Source organism: Bos indicus, chromosome 7 (assembly GCF_029378745.1).
Source record: "Bos indicus isolate NIAB-ARS_2022 breed Sahiwal x Tharparkar chromosome 7, NIAB-ARS_B.indTharparkar_mat_pri_1.0, whole genome shotgun sequence".
NCBI classification, from domain to species: Eukaryota; Metazoa; Chordata; class Mammalia; order Artiodactyla; family Bovidae; genus Bos; species Bos indicus.
This window is the reverse complement of record NC_091766.1, coordinates 93842644-93866524: the sequence shown is the minus strand read 5'-3', so window position 1 is coordinate 93866524 and position 23881 is coordinate 93842644. Positions and strand designations below refer to the sequence as shown.

The following is a 23881-nucleotide window of genomic DNA, read 5'->3' as shown; positions in this document are numbered from 1 at the left end:
AGCCTCACTTTAATTGAACCTGAAGCATATGTTGCAAGTATGTAAAATATGTCCCAGATGTTTCACCAGGGCTAGTGTCTTGGCTTTCGTTGATTACCACAAGGCAGCTATTAGTCCTGTAACCTTTGGACTTGGGGGTAAATGGGGTATTACGTGGCACAGAATGAAAGCACCTGTTTTCCATTGAACAAAGACCCCTGGCAGGCTTCGCCTAAGCCCATCCATATGTTTTCACTTAGCAGATTGTTGGACGATTATGAAAAGTGTCTTTCTTTAGAGCCAGCATTGATATTAGTCACTCACAATGAAAGGACAATTCGCTGGCTACTTGACAAGGTCCGTGTGAGCAGAAACCGAAGTTGTTCACTTCTTTTGAGCTTGGAGTGTTTTCCCTCATCATAATTAGATAGCTGGCATAGACACAGGTATAAGAGATTGAGGCAAAGATGATAATGGCCTAACATAATAGTTTCGTGATAGCTTTTCTTTAGTGCTGCCTTTAGCACCTGGGAAGACTGGGTAAAATTGGTAAAGGCAAAAAGTCGTGATTTACCTAGATTCCCAGATCTTGAGATTTTTCCACATTATGCACTTTGAGGTTTTTTGTGTGTGAGCTCTTCCTTTTTATTAAAGCAGCTAATCATTATTCAGATGAGGGTTTGTGATGCTCAGATTTATCCTTCATTCTAGAATCCATTGTCCACATTTGCTTAAATCTAAAAGTACATGGCCTCTCTCTTAATCCAATTCCATGGTTTTCACCAAGGCAGAGAATATGGGTTTGCAATGGTGAGTCTCACTTACGAATCACTGACTTGTTAATATTTCCACTTATATCTGCCTTGTGTGGTAGCACCAGGTTAAGTGGTACTGGGGGGTGGAATTTTTCCTGAATTAAAAGTTAGAAAGACACCATATTGCATTCTCAGTTCCCTTTGTGGTAAGGCGTTCTTTCAGCCATCAACCACAAAGTCACAGTGTGATTTTCTTACCTGATACCAAATCCTGCCTTTGTGGTTAATAGAATATCTTAGCACATAAGGCTTAGATAAATTACCCACATGGAACTATCAACAAACTATATAATCAGGCTTTTCGCCATATTATGCGTAATAATACAGTGGTCCGTTTGCATAATCCTGACATCTAATTAATGAAGACCAGCTTTCTGTTTTGTAGCTTTAAAAGTTTAGGCATGCTTTCCATGGTGTCTCCTACCCTTGTAATGGGATCCACCTGCAGTATCAGGAAGCAGAAGATAGACTGCAGGTTTTCCTCAGGAAAAGCACAGATCCAAATGCATGGCATTCTAGCAATGTTTATCGATAAAAGATATTTAAATGTTCAGACGTGTGTGCTTACATTGCTTCTCTTTTTTTCTTCAGCCATGATGTCAAGGTTACTGTGTTTCAAGATAACTAGATGTATGAAGGAAACATATCCGAGTTACTTCAAAACACAGATTGTTTGCTTTAATTGTCAAAATCTGTATTTTCTGGCTTGATTCTCCAGCCCTACATGTATATAACATACCCAAGATGAGTACATCCCTGCATCTCAAATCAACCGTGAGGGGGAAGGGAAGAGATAACTCTGATAAGTGGTATGAGACAAGATTGTAATCGGGCACGACGGCGTTTTCTAGTTATAGTCAGTGAAATCACTTCATGGTGGGAAAACAGATCAAAGCTTTGGAGAAAGGCAGGAAAACAGGAGACAAAAAAAAAATCCTATCTTATATTTAACTGAAATACCATTGTAGTAGCTTATTGGTATTATTAGCATTTTATGTGTATGTATTGTTAATTTTATTATTTTTAAAATTTATTAGTGGTATTATTAGTATTGTTAGTATTATTGCTTCATAACAAATTATTACAAACTTAGAGGCTTTTTAAACATTTTAAAATATTTATTTACTAAGGCTAGCAATAGTCCATTGTAAAATATTAAAATAAGATTTCTGGGTTTTTTAATATTTTAATTTTATTGGAGTATCAGTTCAGTTGCTCAGTCATGTCTTTGAGACCCCATGAACCACAGCATGCCAAGCCTCCCTGTCCATCACCAACTCCTGGAGTCCACCCAAACCCATGTCCATTGAGTCAATGATGCCATCCAACTATCTCATCCTCTGTCGTCCCCTTCTCCTCCTGCCCTCAATCTTTCCCAGCATCAGGGTCTTTTCAAATAAGTCAGCTCTTCGCATCAGGGGGCCAAAGTATTGGAGCTTCAGCCTCAACATCAGTCCTTCCAATGAATACCCACGACTGATCTCCTTTAGGATGAACTGGTTGGATCTCCTTGCAGTCCAAGGGACTCTCAAGAGTCTTCTCCAACACCACAGTTCAAAAGCATCAATTCTTTGGCACTCAGCTTTCTTTATAGACCAACTCTGACATCCATACATGACCACTGGAAAAACCATAGCCTTGACTAGACGGACCTTTGTTGGCAAAGTAATGTCTCTGCTTTTTAATACGCTATCTAAGTTGGTCATAACTTTCCTTCCAAGGAGTAAGTGTCTTTTAATTTCATGGCTGCAGTCACCATCTGCAGTGATTTTGGAGCCCAGAATATTAAAGTCAGCCACTGTTTCCCCATCTATCTGCCATGAAGTGATGGGACCAGATGCCATGATCTTAGCTTTCTGAATGTTGAGCTTTAAGCCAACTTTTTCACTCTCCTCTTTCACTTTCATCAAAAGGCTCTTTAGTTCTTCTTCACTTTCTGCCATAAGGGTGGTGTCATCTGCATATCTGAGGTTACTGATATTTCACCTGGCAATCCTAATTCCAGCCAGTGCTTCTTCCAGCCCAGCATTTCTCATGACGTACTCTGCATATAAGTTAAATAAGCAGGGTGACAATATACAGCCTTGTATTGGAGTATAGTTAGTTTATAATGTGTTAGTTTCAGGTGTAGAGCAGAATGGTTCAGTTATACATAAACATATATTCATTCCTTTTGAGATTCTTTTCTCATGTAGGTTATCAGAGAATATTGAGTAGAGTTCCCTGTGCTATAAGTAGGTCCTTGTGAATTAGTTCAGTTCAGTTGCTCAGTTGTGTCCAATTCTTGCTCCCCCACGGACTGCAACACACCAAGCCTCCCTGTCCCTCACCAACTCTCAGAACTTGTTCAAACCCATGTCCATCGAGTCGGTGATGCCATCCAGCCATCTCATCCTCTGTCGTCCCCTTCTCCTCCTGCCCCCAATCCCTCCCAGCATCAGAGTCTTTTCCAATGAGTCAGTTTGCATCAGGTGGCCAAAGTATTGGAGCTTCAGCTTCAGCATCAGTCCTTCCAATGAATATTCAGGACTGATTTCCTTTAGGATGGACTGGTTGGATCTCCTTGCAGTCCAAGGGACTCAAGAGTCTTCTCCAACACCACAGTTCAAAAGCGTCAGTTATTCAGTGCTCAGCTTTCTTTATGGTCCAACTCATCACATTACATATGTATGAGGTAGATAACGTGTGAGTTATCTACTTAATGTATAGATAGTGTGTGTGTGTGTGTGTGTGTGTGTGTGTGTTCATCCCAAGCTCCTGATTTATCCCTGTCCTCTTTGTTTCCCCTTTGGCAAGTTTGTTTTTGGTATCTATAATTCTGTTTCTATTTTATAAATATGTTCATTTGTATCTTTTTAAATTAGATTCCACATATGAGTGCTTTCATATGATACTTGTCTTTGATTTACTTCACTTTGTATGATAATCTCTAGGTCCATGAATGTTGCTGCAAATGGCATTCTTTCATTTTTTTTAATGGATGAGTAATATTACATTATATACGTGTACACATCTCCCTTATCCACTCCTTTGTCAATGGATGTTTAGGTTGCTTCCATGTCTTGGCTGTTGTAAATAGTACTGCAATGAACATCCTTTCAGATTATGGTTTTCTCTGGATGTATGCCCAGGAGTAAGACTGCTGGGTCGTATAATGGTTCTATTCTAAGTTTTTTAAGACACGTCCATACTGTTGTCCATAACGGTTGTGCCAATTTACATTCCCACCAACAGTGTAGGAGGGTTCCATTTGCTCCACACGCTCTCCAGCGTTTACTGTTTTTAGACTTTTTGATGATGACCATTCTAACCAGGGTGAGGTAATACTTCACTGTAGTTTTGATTTGCATTTCTCTGCTACTTAGTGATGCTGAGTATCTTTTCATGTGCTTTTTGGCCATCTGTATGTCTTCTTTGGAGGAATGTCTATTTAGATCTTCTGCCTATTTGTCTTATTGAACTGTTTGGTTTTTTGACATAGAGCTACATGAGCTGTTTCTATATTCTGGAGATTAATCCGTTGTCAGTTGCTTCATTTGCAAATACTTTCTCCCATTTTGTGTTGTCTTTTCATTTTGCTAATGGTTTCCTTTGCTGTGCAGAAGCTTTTAGGTTTAATTAGGTCTTACTTGTTTATTTTTTTATTTTCATTATTCTAAGAGGTGGCTCAAAAATGATATTGTTGCAGTTTATGTCAAAGAGCTTTCTGCCTGTGTTTTCTTCTAATAGTTTTATAGTGTCTTACATTTAGGTCTTTGATCTATTTCGAGTTCAGTTTTGTGTATGGTGTTAGAGAAGAAATGGCAACCCACTCCAGTATTCTTGCCTGGAGAATCCCAGGGACGGGGAAGCCTGGTGGGCTGCCATCTATGGGGTGGAACAGAGTCAGACATGACTGAAGCGTCTTAGCAGCAGTAGCAGCATGGTGTTCTCGTTTCATTCTTTTGCAGTAGCTGTCCAGTTTTCCCAGCACTTATTGAAGAGATTATGTTTTCTCTATTATATGTTCTTGCCTGTAGGTTAATTGACCATAGGTGTGTGAGTTTATTTCTGGCTACAACCATAAACATTTATTAGCTCTTAGTTCAGTAGATCAGAAGTCCAGGTGTGGCTCAACTGGGTTCTCTGCCCAGTCTCACAGTCAAAGTTTCAGTCAAGCTGAATTCTTGTTTAGAAGCTCTGCAGAAAAATCCACTTCCAAGCTCATTTAATTTGCTAGTAGAATTCAGTTCTTTGTAGTGAGGGGACTGAAGCCTTGTTTTCTTGCTGGCTCTCTGCTGCTAGTGTCTACTTGCCATGGCCCCACCCATCCTGATATCCGTCAGTGGAGAGTCTCCCTGTGTCGAGTCTCTTTCATACTTCAAGTATGTTTCTTCAAGAGCCCCGTTGCTTTAAGGGGTCACCTGATAAGGCCAGGCCCACCAAAGATACTCTCCCTTTTAAACATCAACTGTAACATAACCTAATCATGACAATGACTATCCCATCATATTCCCAAATCCCCCTCACAAACAAAGGCAGGGGATTATATAGGACATATACATCAGGAGGTAGGAATCTTGACAGCCATCTTAGAATTCTGCCTAATACAACCATCGAGTCCCACCCATGCTCCAGAACAAAAATGGAGCAGTTTCTGCATTCCTTGCTTTGCTACAACCTGATATAACTATCTTGCAGTAAACAAATTAGGAAATCCTGCCTGCCTGGACATAGCCTTTCAAAGATGATAGGAAACAGCTTAGACCAGAGGTATAAACTGAGATATATTTTACAGTCATAATACAATATGTTCAGGTTTGATCCCTGGGTCAGGAAGATCTCCTGAAGGAGGAAATGGCAACCCACTCCAGTATTCTTGCCTGGAGAATTCCATGGACAGAGGAGCCTGGCGGGCTACAGTCCATGGGGTCGCAAAGAATCAAGCACGACTGAGTGCACACATGCACGTGTATGCATGCACACACACACACACACACACACGAACATGCTCCAGTTCCTTATTATCTGATTCACCTCTGCTATGAGGGATGGTTAGGAATGCAGAGAGCCCAATGAGCTCTTTACCCTTGTTGCTTCCTCCTAGGAGAAGAGCAATAAGAATAAAATCAGCAATAAGTGAGAAAGAGCCCATTCTTCCTGTTGGTGCCTGGACCCACTGAGCAGATAGACCCGTGACCTCGAGTCAGTAGGAACAGGCTCTCCTTCCATCTAGAATCATAGCAAGATGGAAACTGGAGGATACCCAGGACAGGTGAAAGAAGGCTGCCTTGCTGCCCCGGAGCTGTCTGTCTCCTGGAAGGTAGGAGGCTTTCTGCCTGTGCACGTGTGTTTCACTGACACCCCCCACCCCGTGGGCCTTCTCAGGGGCTGCCTCTTTGCACAGCCCTTGGGTCAGAGTCCATCCAGCACATCCGGCTGGCCCCTGGAGCCAGGCTCTATGCCAAGGTGACCCTGGCCAGGGCATCAGGGGAGGTGTTCATGATGCCTGAGCTTTGTTTGATAGAGGGCATGGACCAGAGTCCTTAGCAGGAGTCTGGGATGAGGGCCCTCTAGCACCAGGAGCACCCAGGCATTTCTCATCCCAGGACTGCCTTGCAGGCTGCCGGAACCCCTGGAATTTCATGAGAGCTCCCTTCCTTTGAGCCCCTGACACTCAGCACATCCCAGTGCATCCTCTCCCTGCCTCTCCTAGTTTTAAAGAGGAAAATATGCTTCTAATGCAAAGTTAAGTGAATCGCCAAAGGTGATGTAGACAGTCAGTGGTAGAGCCAGGGCTAAACACTCAGGTTTCCAATATGGCATCTTTACCCTTCCTTAATGTTTTCCAGGAGAAAAAAAAATCAGAGTATAGATGCAAATGATCTCAGGGATGGTCTTTAGTAGCACAATCAGGAAACATACCATCCAAGCTAGCAAGGGGCTATTTACACCTGTTTCCTTTTCTTCTCACTATTCTCTTTACTCTTTCCCATCATACCAGCTGAGGGGCTGTGTGGTAGGCAGAATAATAGCCCCCCAAGAAGTCCCTGCTACTCCCTAGAACCTGAGAATATGTTACGCTACATTGTAAAGAGGCATTAAGTGGTAATGGAATGAAGGTTGCCAATCAGCTCACTTTGCAATAGGGAGCTAATCCTGGATTATCCGAGTGGGCCCAACACAAGTGTCCTGAAAAGTGGAAGAGACCCTCAGAGTGGGTAGCAGCTGGCAGCCACTTGTGCAACTATGGCCAAAACCAATGCTCAGAACCTTCCCAACAAGAAGGAAGAGCTGCTGAATCATCCGGACCACCTGAAGCGGGAGTTCTCCCAGCTGTACATCGCCAAAGTGACAGGTGACATGTGGTCCGAGCTCTCCAAGATCTGCACTCTCCATGAGTACATTGCCCTTATTCTCACCTTCATTAACCAGACTCAGGAAGAAAACCTCAGGAAGTTCCATCAGCCCCAGGATCTGCTGCCCAAGAAAGTACATGCCCTAAACCCCAGGCTCAACAAGCACAGGGAGTTCTGAAGACCATGGAGAAGCACCTGAAGCAGCAGCCACAGAAGACACACCACCGTGGGAACACACAGTCGAGGCCGGAGCACTGGCTTGAATAAAGCATACAGCGAGTGGGAGTGCGGTGGGGTGGGGCGGGGCAGGGAGGCAAGCAGCTGTACTGGCTGTGAAGGTGGAGGAAGGGGCCATAACCCAAGGAATGTGGGCAGCGTTTAGAAACTAGAAAGACCCCTAGACACTCCAGAAAGAAATGTGGCCTTGCCCACATCCTGATTTTAGCCCAGTGAGACCCATTTCAACTTGTGAACTGCAGAATTGTAAGATAATAAGCTTACATTGTTTAAGCCACTAGGTTTAAGAAAATTTGTTACAGCACCAATAGGAACTAAACACTTTAAACTTCATTTTCTATACTTCTCCAAAAAAAAAAAAAAGAAAGAAAGAAAGAAAAATACTGCATTTCAAAGCCCTAAATCTGAGCTCCTAATTTTTCCTTATTATCTTAGTCCTACTGTGCTATATAAATATGGCTATATGATTTTTCATTTAATGTGGAAACTAAAAGCAGAATCTAACAAAACAAATATTTTTATTCAAATTGCCTTAATTTTGTTTCAGAAAGCTTGTGCAAATCGAGTGTGAGTTAGAACCCATCTCTAGTGCAGTGGGTTACTTTCCTATTTAGGAAAGTATTATTATTATTATTCATTGGTGAGTAGAGCACCAAAGCATAGTTAACTTCATTTTTCAACAGATGAAATCCACTTCCTCACAGCATTCATTCTATTTCTTAAAATGTTTCATTCTACAAAGCATGGGGACACAGGGTACTAGCCTTATTTAGGTCACAAACCCTTTCAGAATCTGAAGACAGCTGTGGATTTTCTCCCCAGAAGAAAACACATAAACACATATATAAATAACTTTTTGTGCCATTTTTTTTTGCAACGGAAATTGCATTATTTTCCAGAGACTATAAATTATCTTTCTAAAGTCTTATCTCTGTTGCTCTCACCACATTTCTCTTGACATTAATGCCTATTTTCCTCAAACACCTGAGATATATGTAAATTTTTCAAGTAAAAATAAAGTTTAATTCAGCTCAGAAGTAAAATTCTACGAGAATGCTGATGTTTGGCTTTGATATTGAAATTATGGAGTGGTTTTTTTTGACACAGCAATAGGCTTGTTATTTTTGACATCTGTTTGACTATGACTTTTCAGTTTCATGGCAATAAGTGCTTGAAATACTCACTTGGCAGAAGAAAACAGTAACAAATAAAATGGGAGCTGCCGTGGCTTTATTAGATGAGGGTTAGACACAGTGAAATTCCTAGAGTTCTCCAAAATTCTTGTTGAGTTCATGCTTTGAAAAGTCTGCATCATTAATGCTTTGTCATTTTTTTTTTTAAGGATCAAATATTCATGGTTGCATATTAAGTTCATCCGAGGCAGGATTAGCTTTGAAAGGGTTATCTAAGGACTCCAGCTGCCTGTCGGTTTCTACCTGTAAACAAATTGGAAAGCTTTGTTACTCATTCCAGCTTGCGGAAGCCCTTCTCCAGCCTTGAACTCCTTGGGTAGCTGTCTCCCACATTGCAGTGTTAAAGAATCCACCTGCCAATGCAGGAGACGCAAGAGACACAGGTTTGATCCCTGGGTTGGGAAGATCCTCTGAAGAAGGAAGTGGGAACCTACTCAAGTATCCTTGCCTAGGAAATCCCATGGACAGAGGAGCCTTGGAGGGCTACAGTCTGCGAGGTTGCCAAGTCAGACTCACCTGAGCGACCTAGCAAGTAGACACACACATATTGCCTCCCACATGCCCTTCCAGAGTGGCAACTGAGCTGAAAAAAATTTAAATGAAAAGATTGACCTAGGTAACTTGGCAAGAATATCCATCAAGTACGACAGAGGATGAGATAGTTAGATGGCATCACTGACTCGATGGACATTTGGAGTTTGTCCATTGGACTCAGTGGAGTTTGAGTAAACTCTAGGAGTTGGTAATGGACAGGGAAGCCTGGCATGCTGCAGTCCATGGGGTCGCAGAGAGTCAGACACGACTGAGCAACTGAACCGAACTGAAAGTGAACTATGACTGGACTCTTTCCTGTTGTGTTATTCTAATAGTTGGATTTCCTTGGCCTCAAAAAAAAAAAAAATGTGGAACTTGCATTTGAAGGTCAACCAAACATTTGAAGACAGGTCCTCTGGAAAGCTAGTTAACTTCTGTTTTGCAGCACTGAACTGACTCTTCTACTCTCATTTCTTGACAAAACTTCTTAAAATAGCAGTGTGTCAGCCCTGGCTCTCAGGAGGTTGATAACGTTCATAGAAATAGACACAGTTTTTTCGTGATCGCTGGCAGAGCCGTTGACATGGGCTGACACCACTGCATGTTGAGATGAGGAGCGTGTTTCTTCACCAAAGCAGCAGAACCAGATGTGTTGCCAAGCGTCACAGATGCTCCATCTGAGCGCAGGGTGCCAAGATCTTTATTCCGCCTGAAAGTTTGTTTGGCAAAGAAATCCTTCACCATATTAAAGACATTGACTCTGCAGGTTCTATAAGGAGTTCGCAATGTAGGAATTCTTCCTTGATTGTAATAACTTGCCAACAGAAGTTGGCTATGGAAATACAGGTATATATTTTCATTAAGTTATTAATATATGCAAAAAAGGGAAATATTAAAGAGAGGTCAGAAATTCTTCTGTGGCAACGGCATTTGATGAGAACACAACCTCAAGAAACATGTTGCTTAACCAAAATATTTCAGTGTCCAGGGAGTGGGTTATTTTTCTTGGTCTTATGATGAACTCAAAACAACGTTTGAACACGAGTCTTTTTGTCTTGGGGAATATCCAAAGCCAGGTAAAGTTCCTGTTTGTAAAAATCAAGATATTTTTATATAAAGAAAAAGATCCACAATGTCGAATAGATTTTTAGAGCAGGCAGCTTTAGGTACTCCTTCAGTTTTGTCGCTTCAGTGCTTCCATGGGCCGGAATCTTGTCACACAAGAAATACTGCCCCTTTTGTGTTACCCCACACTCCATAATTAATATACAATTAATAGATATAAAAGTTACATGGTACTTTTTTTCTTTGCAATTTTCCAGCTGTAGCCAAACTCAAAGTAGACAAAGGTATATGCCTATGGCTATAATCACGCTAGCAGGGTGAGTCTTCTTCGATTCCTGTCAATAGAAAACCGTTCTAGAGGCCGTAACATGGTAGGGACGATGCCAGCTGTCTCTTTACCTCCTATAGCGTCGATGGCAAAATGCCTTCTATTCTGCACTTTCCTGCCGACTGATCTTAGGCTGGGCCATGGACCTCTCTTTGGCTGACCCATGCCACTTCCCAACAAGAAGGCTCAGGAGCTGTCTTTTGCCCCTGCCCTCTCTCTTTGCAACTGGAACTTTCCATGCAGAAGGGCTTCCTTCAGCCTGAATTCTGGAGTAAAGATGACATGGGGTGTGTGTATTGGTTGCTCAGTCATGTCTGACTCTTTGAGACCCCATGGACTGTAGCCCACCGGGCTCCTCTGTCCATGGGATTCTCCAGGCAAGAATACTAGATTGGGTTGCCATGCCCTCCTGCAGAGGATCTTCCTGACCCAGGGATCAAACCAGGGTCTCTGGCCTTACGGGCAGATTCTTTACCATCTGAGCCATCAGGGAAGCCCCTTCAGCCTGAATTCTGGAGTAAAGATGACATGGAGCCAGCCCATATGATCATGATTTTGAGCAAAAAATAAACCTTTGTTTTTATAGGTATCTGATTTTGAGGTCTTTTTTTCACTGCAAACAAATGATTTAGTCCAGGCTGATAGCTACAGCATTCCATGCCATATCCTCTATGTGAATCAGTGTCTTCATCTTATCTAAAAAGCAAAGTCTCAGAAAGGAAGCGTTAAAATGTTATTTACTTCCCAAATCCAGAAACCTAGCCCTGCCCTTTGAAGCCCAATCTCAGATATAGGATGAACTAATTTGTTCTTGTGTCTCTCATATTGAAAACTGATGCTTTTTTATTTACCATAAACATATATTGAAGGACAAGTCATTAGGTAGACAAAGATAAATATGACACAGTTCAGGCCTTTCAGGAGTCATCGTCTGATGGGACCCTTGGTGATATAAGCTAATAGTTGTAATACAGTGAGAAAAATGTCATAGCAAAGTTGTGAACAGAATCTGGGTGGGCAAAACAGGAGGATGACCATATTCATAGGACTGTCAGCAAATGTTGCACAGAAGAAATGGCATTGGGTGTGGGTCTTGAAGGATATAAGAGGATGTGTGGTGTGTAAAGTCAAGTAGTGTATGAAGCCATAGGAGCCAAAGTGGAGGAAAGTGACGCTGGTCAGGGAAATTTAGGGTTGCAAAAGCTTGTGTTATTCAGTTTTGAATTGTGTCTGACTCTTTGCAACCCCCTGAACTGCAGCACTCCAGACTTCCCTGTCCTTCCCTGCCTACCAGAGTTTGCTCAAACTCATGTCCATTGAGTCGGTGATACCATCCAACCATCTCATCCCCTGTCACCCCCTTCTCCTCCTGCTCTCAATCTTTCCCAGTATCAGAGTATTTTCCAATGTGTCAGCTCTTTGCATCAGGTGACCAAAGTATTGGAGCTTCAGCATCAGTCCTTCCAATGAATTTTCAGGGTTAATTTCCTTTAGGGTTGACTGGGTTGATCTCTTTGCAGTCCAAGGAACTCTCAAGAGTCTTCTCTAACACCACAGTTCAAAAGCATCAGTTCTTGGTGCTCAGCCTTCTTTATGGTCCAACTCTCACATCCGTACATGACTACTGGAAAAACCAGAGCTTTGACTATATGGACTTTTGTTGGCCAAGTGATGTCTCTGCTTTTTTATATGCTATCTAGATTTGTCATGGATTTCCTTCCAAGGAGCAAAAGTCTTTAAATTTCATGACTGCAGTCACCATCCACAGTGATTTTGGAACCCAAGAAAATAAAATCTGTCACTCGTTCCACTTTTTCCCTTTCTACTTGCCATGAAGTGATGAGCCTGGATGCCATGATCTTAGTTTTATGAATGTTGTTTTATGCCAACTTTTTCACTCTCTGTTTTTTGCCATCATCTAAGGAATTTGAAGTCTATTCTCCAAGCAATGAAGAATCAAAGGCAGTTCTAAAATAAGAAACTGTCATCTTGAAATTTGTGCTTTATGAAGGAAACTTTGGCAAGAGGGCAGAGGATGGCATAAGAAGGAGATGAGGCTTGAAGGGAGGGGAGCTGGAAGGTTCCACAGTAGCCCCAGCAGTAAAATAATGGCAATCTTGTACCTACATGGTAATAATGACAATAGACAGAAATTTGAGAAATATATTTATCTGTCTCTGTAATATGATTATTGAAAAAATTTATGTGGCTGGAGTAAGACCTGATGCGAAGAGCCAGCTCTTTGGAAAAGACCCTGGGTTTGGGAAAGATTGAGGCCGAGAGGAGAGAAGGGGGTGACCAAGGATGAGATGGTTGGATGGCATCACCGACTCAATGGACCTGAGTTTTAGCAAACTCCGGGAGACAGTGAAGGACAGGGAAGCCTGGCGTGCTGCAGTCCATGGGTCGCAAAGAGGTGGACATAGCTTAGTGACGGAACAACAACAGAGTAAGGGAATGTTTTAGATAACTGGGAGCTGCCTACCTGCGGCATCCTGACATCTGTGGAGCACTTCAGCGTTTCAGAGTACTTCCCCTTCCTTCTGTTAGTTAATTTCTCTATGACTGTGTATTGGCTGAGCAAGTACCATTATCGTGATGAGGAAACAGCTAAGATTAGAAACCAGATAATGTGCCCAAATTAGAAAAGTAGTTGAGCCTAAAAACCAGTTTACTTGTCTAATAGAGAGGAAGCTAAGACTAGGAATTAGGTAGCTTGCGGGATGAGGAAGAAATGGAGATGAGGAAATAAATTATCTCATTTGTTTTCCTTCCTGGTCATGTTTTGCCTCAGCCTGCTGACCCACCTAGAGACGACAACCAGGCCGCTTGGAATGCGATTCTGCACAGCCAGAGCCTGTTTGCTCCAGAATACACAGGGAAAGTGTCCTATGGGCCTGTCCAGCCCTCTTCGGCATGCTAGGTCTTGAGAAAGCAGACCGAGCTTTGGAAAAGTGATGGCAACAATGTCTTTTACTCATTCATTGTCCTTCCAATCGGGAAGCCCAGATCCAATGTGGAAGCAAAGAACATGAATGTGAAGGGAAACCAAAGATTTTTAATGCCTCAAAAGTTGGTTCCGAGCAAAAATGTATAGAGCAACCATGCTTATTCTGGCCTTACTCTAAGAGTCACTAAGAGAGTATGATGCTGGAAGAATATGGGTCAGTTGAGAAGCAGCTACTATTGTCAGTATTTTTCGATGAAAACCAAAACCTCTGAGACATAAAGTAACTCACTAAAGGTCACAAAAGAAGTGAAACAACCAAACTTCAAACTCTAGTCTGTTGCCTCAAAGCCTCCCCTTTTCTGCATAACAGCCTTACCTCACACCCTCCCCCTTAAAAAAAAAAAAAAACTTAGCACCCTAAAGCAATAATTTTCCATGTCTTCACCATGCAGTGGACTAACTGGGCTCAGCTGGGCTCTTCTTGCTGAATTTCTCATGTGGTTCCAGCCATGTCTGTGGTCATCTTCATGGCTCAGTCAGGTGACTAGAGGTTGTTGCAGCTTTCTCCTAACGTGGCAGCTTGGTTCTGAGAGAGAAAAATTCAAAATTGATTGTTTCAAGAGATCCAGGTGTTGGAAGTACAAGAATGTCACTTCTGTTGTATGCATCAAGCTAGTCTGTAAAGTCAGCCCAGATTCAAGGAGAAGGTGAATTTGATTCTACCTCTTCAACAGGAGTGTCAAGGTCATATTGCATAAGAACCTAAGGGATAAGATGTGTTGTGTGGCCATTTTCAAAATAAATCAGCCACAATTTTCAAGAGCACAAGCTTCAAATAGATGTCCTGTTGCCTTTAGGAATATGAAGCCTGTTACCAGGAGACGGTCTAAGGCTTATCTACAATTAGTGCTGGATTAGGTTATTTCAAAAATTAAACTAGCAAAAAAAAAAAAAATTAAACCAGCACTTTCAATTTTCCAGGTATATCTAAATTTTATCATGCTATTAATATTTCTTTTTATTTCACTTTTTGTGTTTGATTTATGAAATGAGAAGCAACAAAGAACTGACTAAATTGTCATTCTTGACTTCTCCACTGAAATCTCAAAGGGCTCCCTAAATATCTCTTCTTTTGCTTTGTCCAGAGATAAGAATGCAGTCCAAAAATTTCATCTTCTACCTAAGCTTTCCTTTGAAACTAATTGGGGGTCAGGGGTGGGGGGGGGGGGCGGGTTGCTGAGTAGGAAGGAAGTTGTAAGAATCCTTTTAAAATTCCTATTTAAGTTGTAATGGACATTCATTGTCCTCTACCAAAGGAAGACAGAATGCCAGTCCTGTGTTCTGGAAGTCAGGCTTTACTTACTCTGACTGGCTGCCAAAAAGAAAAAGTCAAGTGAGGAAAAGAGGTTGCACAACATTTCCTTCTTAAAACATAAGGGTTTCTACTTTTTAGAAAATGTAATTTGAAATTGCCAACAGATCACATCTGGTATTTTACTAATTTGTTCAAGGTCATTTCTCATAGGATTTCAAAGATCACTTATATCTCTAAAACTTGTGTTGTAAGAACTCTGAGTAACTCGGTCAGAACTCTTTTCCAAGATCCTTGGAGCTAACATTTCTCTGTTGTAGTGAGGTAGCCTTACATAAAATATATATTCAGCATGTTATACACATGCGTGCTGTTTCTCAGTTCTGGTATCTTAGCTGAGTCTTCTGATCAGCAATGATTTAGAAATGGGAACAGCATCTGTATTCTCTGTGATTCCACACTTGAATATGTTGGAGACATACAAGGCAATAAGATAAACGAATATACAGCTGTTGCAGTCTGATAATGTAAGATTTTATTGATTATCCAACAAGAGTAACTACGCTGGGTATTAGATTTGCTTGTCACAACCTTCAGTGCCTGGGGTAGTTGAACAAGTTCTTTTCTTCCACTGAGTTGACCTCAAAGTCACATAGTTTCTGAATCAAGGTCCTCAGATTTCATACTTTGGCAATTTCTTTCCTTTCTAATGGGGTATATTAGAGAAAATGTGTCACCTTTTGCACCATGTAATACCAAATCAGATCAGAATTCATGCACAATTATGCCAGTGGAAATCTAATAGTACAGGCTGGCTTATCTCTAGATAACACATGGAAAAATAAACTTCCACAACTGACAGATTTACTTGATTTTTTTTTCAGATAATTTATTTGTAAGTAATCGAGCTAAAGACTGTAACTGGATTATTTTTCATACTATTAAAAAAAAAAAAAGACCCTCTATGGTAAAATGGTTCCTAAGTATTTAAGTTCTGTCAATCTGCCTTTTTCTCCCCTCTTTCTCTTTGAAAAAGTTCCTGTATAATGAATGCAAGGAAAGAACCAAAAAAAAAAAAAAAAGACATTTTGCATAAGCTATATTTATTAAGAGAACTAACAACTTTAGGCAAACAAAATTTACATAAAACACTTATGTGAAAATTACATTCGTTGCTGGTTAATGGCATTTAAGTAACACAGGTTATGTGGTAGTCTACCTGGGAATGATATCAGGCTGCCTAAAAAGCATTCATCTGTATTTCTCTTTTATAATCAGGAAAAGTCAAAGCCCATTACTAATCTGAAGTCTTCTTGAAACCAATTAAAATAATTTAAGATAAGTTGTACTGCGAATGTGCTTTTTAAGTGTTTTAGACTTAGGATGTCTTAGGGATGTTGTAACCCCTTTTAACGTTGCTATTTATATATAACTACCATGTGTATAGTATTACACCTTTAATGCACTGTATTAGCTGTCACTTGAAATTAAGTGCAGGCGTGTTCTTTTTTGGCCTTCAGTTTCTCCTACATTAAACGTTTAAATAATGATACCAGTAGTAAAAGGGTAGGTAGCATTCCCAGCGGAAACTCGCTTCTGCATCTGGTTGGGTTGTGTTCGGGTTTCTATGTGAAAGATATCGTAATATCAGAATCTCTTAGTGTTTACACACCTGGTATCCAGAACTCTACCTGATGTCTTTTCTCGGGGAATTAATGGAATCAAAGCTTAGGGTAGGCATGTTTGATAGATATGCCTTGTCTGGAGAGATATGGTGATAATTCCATCAAAATTTGTCCCTAGCTGGTCATATATCTATGCATTTTTATATCTTTGTAGTTTTCTTCACCAACTCTGCTTGCATCAGTGCCTTCATTAGAAGGTCAGGTTTTGAGGATTTAGTAATTCACCTTGAAATGTACTATAAGTTGTATCAGGCATGAGTTTTCTCCACTCAGCATGAATTTCATAGCATTATAAAAGGCAAACCCAGAGCTAAAATATTTTCTTGATATCTGTTTCTCATTTAGATGGGGAAAAGTAAATAGATGCTTATTGATTTCAGGTGTTTTTTTCTGTTTCTGTAAGTCATGTTTGCTTTTTATGGTATAAAGACATTATACAGACCTTTCTCCATGAAGATAAAATTGTGCATTTTCCAAACATACAAAACAATTAGTTTTAATAAAAGAAACTATCCAGATGGGAGCCACTTGGAGAGGTTATAGTTTATACTAAAACAACTGATACAAAAATCAAAATTCCTTATATTTACTCATAAATAATCCCCTTCCCACAGCCTCATGCACAGTGATCCAACTTTCTGTGTGAGTCTTCTCCCCATAACAACAGGAAAAAGAGGAAGATGTTAGAAAGAGATCAGCTTTTATCTTACAGGGTTTGACCAACTTTGTCACCTGTGAGTCCATTCGTATCTGTTTGCACACTCATAGCATAGAAATGAAGGTGAAATCTTTCTGATAAAGAAAAAGCAATCCAGATGTACTTTTCACATTTAATATGAATGATTCATTCAGTTCATTCATTCACATATTCATGTATGAGTGCACTTCATTATTTGCAAATCTTTGACAAAGGTTCACTCTGTGCACATTTTAAGAAAAAAATCCACCCCTTCATTCACCTTTCATCTCAGGCCTCCATTTACTCCCCTCTTTAGTTCAGTGTTCTTTCTTTCCTTTGTGGCTTCCATCTGTAACACTTGACTAAACTAGTTCCCTGAAGACATTGATAACCTCATTTGGGCTTCCGCTTTTTGAGTGCATTTATCCCAGTGCCCTTTCAACCACCATTTAGTATCCCCCTTCTATTTCCCCATGCACGTGTGGTTTTCTGTTCACTCAAACTCTTCAATTTGTGTCTTCTATCTCCAGTTTGGGATACTCCTGATTTTGTTCTTCCTTAGAGAACTGATCTATGCCCACAGTGTTAACTATCACCCCAGGGAAGATAGGAGAAGGAAATGGCAACCCACTCCCATATGCGTGCCGGGAAAATCCCATGGACGGAGGAGCCTCACAGGCTGCAGGCCACGGGGTCACAAGGAGTCAGACACGACTTACTGACTAAACAACAGAGAAGATAATGACAAAATTTTTACTTCCATTCATTTACTCATTTGTCCATGTAACAAGTATTATGTTCTTGGAGTGTTCAAAGCATCATGCTAAGTGCTCTGAGGGATGCAAAGAGAAATGAGACCTAACTCCCTCAAGGAGCTAAAATCTTTGGTTTTGCCTTTTGTCCCAAGTCTGCTGCCTCTTTCTAAGACATTGAAAGTTGTTCCATTTTGACCCCAAACTCAGTGTTTGTCAATCTGAACTTGTATTCTTCCTCTAAAAATAGCTTCCTTTTGTAGTCTGTGGATTTCTACCCGAAGCGTAATTATTTTGCCCTTGAAGACCCAAAAACTCGAGTTATCTTTGGTGGCTCTCTGTGTCTAATCTGTAATAAAAGTTCTGTAGATTCTGTGGTTGTACTACTCTTGATTTTGTACCTTCTGCTTAGATTCTCTTGGCATGCTCTGCCTTGCTATCTACATGAAACGCCCTTCTTGCTTGTTTAGGACCGGCCCGTCATTTAAGTCCCAGCTGGAATCTACTATTCCCACCCTAGCCAGTTGACTCGTGAGCCAATATTGAGCTCCACTTTGGAAAATATACTGATGCACTTTGCACTTGTTCTCCTCATCTGACACTCATCTTTTCCCCTCTTCCATTTTGTGTGCATGTGTGGAAACAATGAGTGTTAGGAGGGGAGCCGGAGGATCCTTGTCATGGAATCCAGGAGTTGTGAGAAACATGCTACTTGAATTAAATACGGCAAATGCTCATGGAAGGCGAGAACTGAGAAAAAAGAGTCATGCACATTGGTGGTTATGTTAGTCATGACCTTGGTGCTCATAGTCTCCCTAGAGTGGTGGGAGCAGAAAGCTGAGGGCATATTGGCAGCAGCTTGTATGAACTGCCCTTCAGAATAGTTTGACTCTGAAAGGATAACAGGAGGAAGGACAGGAACTTAACAAAGTTGGTGAGAACTTGGGGTTTGCTTAAGTAGTGGAGAAAGAAAGAAAGAAAGAAAGAAAGAAAGTGAAGTTGCTCAGTTGTGTCCAACTCTTTGTGACCCCATGGACTGTAGCCCACCAGGCTCTTCCATCCATGGGATTCTCCAGGCAAGAGTACTGGAGCCAACTCCAGTGGTTGCCATTGCCTTCTCCAGGGGATCTTCCCGACCCAGGGATCGAACCCGGGTCTCCTGCATTCCAGGCAGATGCTTTAACCTCTGAGCCACCAGGGAAACCCTCCATATTTTAGAAGGAAACACTGGAAAAGCTGGAATTCTAGAGATAGAAGAGAAAAGGGTCAAGAGGTGATGGATATGGGTGCAAGGAAGAAGGGATGAAGTTCCACAGGGGAGCTCCTGAGTGAAAGGGTGAGGACTGGGGAAGCACATGTGATCTCAGTTCTCTCAAGAAAGTGGGAGAAATAGTCAGCTGTTACAAGTTGAGAGTTGGGATGGAAGGTTCTGGAAAAAGGAAGAAGACTAGAAAGAACACTTAGGAGGAATGTGATGGCCGGTCAACACAAGGTAAAGAGACCGTCCAGGAACTATGAAGGCTCAGCCAGGGCTACGTGCAGAACAGGCGAGTCTACAGCAGCCAAAGCAAAAGAGTTTGCAGCTCAACAGCCCAGAATGATCTGTACAGAAACAGGATAATACAGAAAGGGCACAAGGACAGGTGCACTGAAGTCCATCTAGGTTGCAGGGAGAGGAGACAAGTGAAGCTAAAACTGAGTGAATGAGCTAGAAGGGTGAAGTCTGTTAATGAGTAGACTAGAGAAGGCGTCCCTCACAAACGAAGGTATAAATTACAAAACAAGATAAATGTTTCTACTCTAGATCCTGAAAAATTCTCTCCCTCCCCACTCTCTCCTTCCCTCCTTCCCGCCCTTCCTCTCTCCCTGCCTCCCTTTCTTTCTCTCCTTTCTCCCTTTCTCTGTTTCTGTCTCTGTTTATAATAGAAGACTCTTCCTAGATAATAAAAGAGGATATATATTTAAAGTTAAATGCACTTTGTCACTCCTGAAAGCGTCAATCAGTTGAGTAAGGACAGGCGAATTTTGTTCTCCATCTTCTTTAACTCTTCACCTGTGGCTTCAGATGAAGTCTGTTTTAAAAGAAAAAGAAGAAGAAAAAGATGTCAGAGAGACTTGTAAATTATAGAATGACATCCACCAGGCAGTTCTTCTGTCACTCTGACTAATATTGCTTAGCATTCTGAGTTTTAAAAATAACACAGTATTGAGATTTAAAAGTCTGTGGATGCAGAATACATTTTTAAAAATAAGACTTTTTTATTATGCATAGCCAATTATAGTCCACTGAGAAAATGATCTATTTTTCCAATACATTTTTATTATGTACTTAACTGACAGACCTTCCCAGCTTCTTCATGGATGTTCCACACTGTCAGCCACTGTACATAATATACTTCTTAGAAATCTACTTAAATTTGTATTTACCTGTGAGGCTAGATTGGCTCCAGAGGACACAGTCCTTTTTTCCTTGAGTAAATTATACATATTTTAGAAAACTATCTAAAAACATATTTACCTCATGTGGAATTCTGGTCTCAAGGGTAATTAAGACCAGTTTTTGAAAATCATAGCCAATACACTTTAACTCTCTCAGGTAGATAAGATGTATTTTATAATCATCTAAGAAAGAGTTCTCTTTTCCTTCCCTCCCCTTTTCCTTCTCCTGTAACTATCACCATACCTCTTTAATACAAATATTTAGTGATTATTTCAGTGTTTCCTCAGACACTGCCCTTGTCTTGGGGTCAGCGCACCAATTAATGCTTTCCTTCCATTCCCAGTACAGACAACTATACACAGAAGAGGCAGAGTTACCCTTCATGTACTTTCTAGAAGAAAAGTTATTTTACGAAGATTCAGATTCTTCTGCATATATGTTTTCTTTGGTCTTCACATTTTAAGAAGGAAGTTCCAATAGTAGGGAGTTTACTCACAGAGCCCAGAGTGGAGTTTTTAGGGCACTATTACAATATTTGCAGTATTGCTAAGCTTCGAGTAGAGTTTTGTTCATGAAGAGATGCATAGTTGAATGAATACAGTATTTTGAGTTTATTTTTTAGATGAAAGTAAGATCTGGAAGTAAATATGCAATTTTTACTTTCATTGTATTTATTTGCAGATTCGTTGTAACTATTTGCAAAAGGCAGCTGTAGGCCATGATCATTATTAAAGCCAGAGAAATAAATGAAATTTCCTAGGAAAACGTACTTTCTCATTTCACTATTTTGCACTTCTAAAGCATCCTTTATACACTGATTGCTTTGTCTACATTGTTTAATGAAAATGCACAGCCCCCTCTTCCTTTATCTTACAAGTATATTGCAGTAGTTCCTCTAGGAAGAAACCAGTAGAAAAGTCACGACAGTAATTGTTAGGTGGTTTGTAGAGACTGTATGAGAATAGAACTAAAAACCCGGGGAAAGGTGTTTCCTAAAAGTGTCAGATGGCTATTGGTATAGAGTAATGCCTGGTTTGTTTCTTCTCTTCTCTGCTTTTGAGAACCAATCCTTTTCATGTCATGAGACTGCTGGAGTTGCTGGGGATGCATGTCACTACTGCGTGCATCCTTCCACTGGCAGGTCATGGTTTCTGCTGGTCTCTTTCCAGCCGGGGTATCGGGATCTAAGAGTTCATCCTGCTTTGCCTAAACCAGTGTGAGCCTCTGAACCGGACTCTCTGGCTTTAGGGCCCAATTAAAATATTTGCAGAGACTGCTAAGCTTTGAGGCTTGGATGAGGGCTTCTGTTGGGTTAGTGGCCTAAATCTTAATCAATTTTTTTCTGCCTAGATTAGTCTTACAACTCGGGTAAGCGTGAGTCCTGGTTTGCCTAGCAGAGTCCCAGTTTACACCTGTTATCCTGCTGTAATTATTGATAGTCCCCAGTTTCACTTTCAGAAGTGTCTTGGTTTGAATGATAGGATATGATTTCTCACTTACATGAGTTCTTTGGATTGAGCTTTGTTTTCTCAGGTATGTTTGTGTTTGTGATGTTTATGTTTATGAAAGGTTACACTTTCTTTTTTCTACTCAGGTAAATGTGAGAAGATTTAAAAAAAAAAGACTCTAGTCTTTCTTGAAATAATCTAGGAACCATGTTAAAATCAATTGCTTCACCCCACTTCAAGAGGTTTTAATTCAGAAAGGATATGGTAGGACACGAGAATTTTTTTACTGAGGTGATTCTTTGGCATCCTAGAGGTTGTGAACTTTCGTTTCAACACATGCAAACCCAGCCTAGTTATCTGACCCCTGAACTCTGAACTCAGCTCCATGCAAAGGGTTGTAACGACTCCAAGATCCTCCGGTGAACATTCGGTCAAGCTGATGGGCTGCGGTCTGGCTGGGTGACACTGACGGGCTTGAACAACTAAAATTTCCCAGGCTAGCTCCCAGGGCTTACCCTCACTACCCTGTCAAGACCGGAACTCAGGTTGTCATTTGGGGATGAAATTCAGTCAGAAGAATTCTTCCCCAGTTCTCTGGCCAAACACACAGACACTGTTTCAGCCAGGTGAATGAATCAACATACCTGAGGAAGCTATTTTGAATATTTTGTGTGGTGTGTGCAGACTGAAGAGCGGTGTATTTCTAGAAGGTTGGTCCTAGAGCAAAAGATAAATCATTGAGTGATTCAGCCCCAACTCGCAGGTTCCTTCAGGAGGCTGTGTGTGGCGCGTGCTCAAGGACACACGCCAGTCAATGGCGGCTGGCTCGGCTGATACGCTCAAAGTCGTTCTTTCCTTTCCCAGCCATCAGGGCTCGGCACCCTTGGTGCATTCCTTTTGGGCACTCCACATTCCACCAGGCAGGAGAAGCTGGCACCTGAACAAAAGGAAGCCAGGATGCCCCCTGGCCTCCCAGAAATGAGGGCCATGGGCCTCTCACACATGTTAACGAAGTGTCGGCTACATTCTCCAGGGTGCTTTTATTAGTCTTTCAAGGGCACTTGCAATGGACAGTCTTAAACATTTTTTTTCCCTCACTCTCATCTTCACCCCCTCCTTCCACACCAGAAGGAAATTAAGCTGTGATTTGGTATGCTAAATTACCTGAACTAAAAACTATAATTTGCAATATTATTAAGTCATCACTGTCATGGATTTCAATTTCTTTCTGTTTAAACCCCTAACTCAACAACCCCTAACCCCTAGCTCTTTTCGATGATTACCGAAAAGGAGAAAAGGGAGAGCAAAAAGCCACTGTTTGGTCTACTGACGGATCACGTCTGTCAGGAAAGTTAAAATAGTAGTGTGCTTCCAAGTGGCTGCTTCGGAACCACCACAAAAACTGGCCGATTTTTAGTTTAAAAACTCCTCAGTGCTTTTATGGTGTGCTCACTGAGGTCCAAGGGCATATGCGAATATATGAGGCTTCTGTGGTGCTACTGACCACGTGGGTCAATTGTAGGAATTGGAAATTTCACATTTCTGCTTCCAGAGACATCTTGACCAGGTTTCAATCCTGGGGCATGAGGACTTTTTCTTTCTGTTCTGTTGTCTTTAGTCCTTTTGGAAGGGCCTGGATGTTTCCTGTTAGCTGGCAGCCTTGATGACCTTCACTATAGTCAGAAGTCCAGTCTCCTTCTTCTGCTGTATTCACTGTGTCACGGCTTCAGATTAGGCATCAGAATTTTCTGTAAGAGTAGGTCAGTCAGGATAGGATAGGTTTTGCTGCAATAATGACTCTAAGTCTTGCTGGATAATTTCTTGCTTATAATGCTTTCTTTCTTTCATATCAAATGCATCCGAAGAGCTCTGCTCCATATTTCCGCTGTTGTCCTCACCGTGGGTAGCCACTGTTTGGAATATTGCCAGTTACCAAGTCTGAAGGATAAAGATGGCAAAGCATGCCCTGGGTCTTCAAGCTTCTTCATAGAGGCAACAGAGATCACTTCTGCATATCTTTCACTGGACAAAGCAAGTCACTTCCAGATGCTGGAGAAGGGCAGTCCGAAAAGAAAGAGAGCCAGAATATTTATGCATAGCCTTAATGATTGCGACAAAGTTCTAGG

General features: G+C 41.2%; 1 protein-coding gene and 1 non-coding gene across 14 annotated transcripts in view; one reads left to right on the top strand and one right to left on the bottom strand.

The window, feature by feature from the left end:
- The window catches only part of MCTP1 (multiple C2 and transmembrane domain containing 1), a 564579-nt gene that overhangs the window by 486806 nt on the left and 53892 nt on the right, over window positions 1-23881 (top strand). The window lies entirely within an intron of this gene.
- On the bottom strand, window positions 18997-19068 carry TRNAS-GGA (transfer RNA serine (anticodon GGA)). Its single transcript has one exon. It is a non-coding gene; the product is annotated as a tRNA-Ser (tRNA).